Here is a 3,906-nt window from a genome sequence, read left to right on the forward strand (position 1 = left end):
GGTGTAGTTATATTGCCCACAAAATATAATATATTATGTACTTCCTATATTTTTAGTGGTGGTTTTTATCCCCACATTTACTATGGACGGTTTTCACCTCCTATAATTTTAGTGGTGGTCTTATCCCCACATTTATTTTATTTACTGTATGGAGTAGGTTCATTACCCATACAGCAATATTTATTTAAAAGTGTGGCGCGGGTTTATCGTCCACACAATTGCCTTTATTTATTTAAAAGTATGGAGCAGAATTAGTGCCCATACCAGCACGTTTACTTTATCGCACATTTACTTTTATTTAAAGTATGGTGCAGAATTAACGTCTATACAGCAAGCAATTTACTTTATGAATTTACTTTATCGCACATTTACTTTTATTTAAAGTATGGTGCGGAATTAACGTCCATAAAGCAAGTAATTTACTTTATCACACATTTACTTTTATTTAAAGTATGGTGCGGGTTTATCGTCCATACCAGCAAATTTATTATTAGCACTTTATTTTTGTCATCAATTAATATACATAAATAATTAGGGCCTAAAATCCCTCAAACAATTATAGGGACTGAAGTTCCTACTAATAAATGGCTTAATGTCCCAGATCCTGAGCCAACTACCTATCATGGGTCCTGGATGCCAAGATCCATCTGCGAGCCAATGGCCTTGGAAAAACGTTAGTAGATGGAAGCGACGCATCACCTGAAGAGAATGCGAAGGCCATGATTTTTCTTCGCCGCCACATCAATGAAGCACTGAAAAATGAATATGTTGTGGTTGATGAACCGTTGGTTCTGTGGAAAATTCTAGGTGAAATATACAATCACCAAAAGACAGTGACTCTTCCAAGAGCCAAATACGAATGGACACACCTGAGATTTCAAGATTTCAAGACAGTGCCCGAGTACAACTCTGCTATGCATAGAATCACCTCCTTGATGAAGTTATGTGGTGAAAATATCTCTGAGGAGGACATGCTCGAAAAAACTCTGAGCACATTTCATGCCTCAAATGTTCTCCTACAACAGCAGTATAGGTATAGTGGTTTCACAAAGTACTCGGAACATGTATCTTGCCTATTGTTAGCTGAGCAGAATAATGAGCTCCTATTGAAGAATCACCAATCTCGCCCAACGGGCTCAACACCACTTCCTGAAATAAATGCTGCATCTCAGGAAGTGAATGCCACTTCATCTCGTGGCAGTATCCACAAACGTGGACGAGGAGGCAAGCAAGGGAGTAGGAGAGATCATGGTGCCCGTCCATATGGCTTGAGTCCAAGAAGCCATCCATCCACGAATGGCAAAAATACATCCAGAAATAAGGGGAAGGCACAGACAAGCCATGTGCCTAGAAATGTTGAAAGCATTTGTCACAGATGTGGTGCAAAGGGACATTGGGCGAGTACATGTCGTACGCCGAAGCATTTGGCGGATCTCTATCAAGCTTCACTTAAGAACAAGAAAATGGAGACAAATTACATTGATCATGCTATACCAGATCCGCCAGCCACAGATGATCCTCGGAAACATCACGTCAGTTAGACAAGATGCATCTGGATGTTTCCGATTTTGTCAATGAAAGAGGGAATGAAGTTTATGGGTCCGAATTAGATTAATTCCCTCAATGTACCATTTGCATTTGCATTATCTGAAGCACTGTTTCCCTTAATGTACTATTTGCATTATCACTGTTTTCCTTAATGTACTATTTGCATTATCACTGTTTTCCTTAATGTACTGTTTGCATTATCAATGTTTTCCTTAATGTACTATTTGTATTATCTGAAGCACTGTTCTTGATTTTCATTTCAGTCCAATAAAAGTGGCAATGTTTTTCTTTACATTGTATAATTGCTTATTGATTCAACTTATTTTATTTATTTGAAGGCATGGATATAAATTATGGATGCCCCCAAAACGAGAGCTCTAGCAAAGATATTTGTCTCGCAGACAGTGCGACCACTCATACGATCTTTCGAGATCGAAAGTATTTCTCAAACTTGATGTTCACTAAAGCAAAGGTAACAACTAGGGATGGCAAAAATCCCCGCGGGGGCGGGTCCCCGACCTTAACGGGGGGAAATTTTCGGGGCCAAATCGGGTACGGGTACGGGGGAGACCCGAAAAAAAAATCCCCGATGGGTTCGGGGCGGGTATGGTAATTGTGTCCCCGTCCCCGAACCCGGACCAAAATATTATAATTTCTAATTTTAATTAATATATATCTTAAAAGCCTTAAAACATTTTTGTGATGAAGGCATGGGGTTTCGAACCCATAACCTCCTTTAGAACTCAATAGCTTACCTTACCACTACTCCACCAATTGTCCTTGTGTTATAGAGAAATAATTAATTAATTTAATGGTTACAATTCCAATTCTAGCTAACAAACATGCATATTAAAATCAAAATTCATATGCAAATATGTATAATAATCAATAAATTCAAACAATCCAAATATAATATGAAAAATAAAACACAATAACAAATACTGATTTTAAAAAACAAAATTCGTATGCAAACATGTATAATCAACAAATTCAAACAATTTAAAGATAACAAAAAAAATCAAACGCCACAACAAATATTGATTAAAAAAAATTATGCAAACATCTATAATCAATAAATCCAAAGATAACGAAATAATCAAACATCATAACTAACATTGATTTTTAAAAATAAAATTCATATGCAAACATGTATAATCAACAAATTCAAAGATAGAGAAAATAATCAAACACCAAACATCTTTATATTACACAACTACTTCATATGCTATCGCACAACTAGATGATTGATGTAGATTGGTAATCAAACACCAAGTCATACATAGATTAGAACTCTTCATCAATTAGATGACTAATGTAGATTGGTAATCACATACCACTCTATGAGTATATGATGGATGTAGACAAGAAACACAAATTACTCTCATAATCAAGGTATCCATATCCATATCCATGTATGGAGAGAAGAAGAAGAACCATATCCATGTATAATTTTGGTGTTAAGATGATGAGAAAGAAAAAGAAGAAAAATAATGAGACTTTAACAAGATTCACAAAAAATATATGTCATTAATTCAAAAAATTGGAAAAAGTATATTTATATTTTTTATAAAAAATTGGAGATGGGTTGTGTGTTTTGAACCCATGTCCTGTCACTTTCAATCTCACATGCTTACCATCAATGCACAAACAAACGTTGTGTTTTAATGAAATATTTAAATTATTTAATACTTGCATTCCAGTTACAATAAAAAACACTAACCCAATCCTAAATAAAAAAACACACCACGTAAATAAATAAATAAAAAACTAACACACCATGTAATACTTAACAAAAAAAAAAACTAAAAAACTAAACAAAAAAGAAAACAAATAAAAAGAAATTAACTAATTTAAAAACACACAAATATTTATTACTACCCTTGGCTCTTGCTTACTACCCGTAATTTACCAGGAAATAAATATTTATTTTGTTTTTTTTCTTTTCATTTTAACAACACAAAATCCCTTGTAAAAAACAAAAATAACACATCTCTTTTTAAACAAAATATTAATCCTATAGCCCAACAATATTAAGCCTGTAGCCCAAACCCAATAATAACCCTACATTTATTTTTCTGATGAGCATAAACCCTACTTTCTTTGCTCAGCCGCCGCACTCCCATCTTTTCCTTCATCTTTTTTTTTTCTTCCTTTTTTCTTCTTCTTCTCCGCACTCCCATAAACCCTATTTTTCGGATCATGAACTAAATCAACTCCAATTGAAACTCTGCGCCTTTCCCCACCCGAAATGCCATTGTTTGATTTTCAACCAATTCTTGAAGCTGCAACATGCTCCAGCCCAAAGCTCCTTCATCAGCTGTCTCACTTTAGATGCAGTGCAGCCTCTTTTTTCCCACC

The 3,906-nt window shown here is 35.0% G+C and overlaps 1 pseudogene; it reads left to right on the forward strand.

Annotated features, from left to right (window-relative positions):
• Window positions 1–452: 452 nt before the first annotated feature.
• Window positions 453–1,615, forward strand: LOC110774612 (uncharacterized; annotated as a pseudogene).
• Window positions 1,616–3,906: the final 2,291 nt, after the last annotated feature.

The sequence above is a fragment of the Prunus avium genome, chromosome 8 (assembly GCF_965620075.1).
Source record: "Prunus avium chromosome 8, drPruAviu1.hap1.1, whole genome shotgun sequence".
Lineage (NCBI taxonomy): Eukaryota > Viridiplantae > Streptophyta > Magnoliopsida > Rosales > Rosaceae > Prunus > Prunus avium.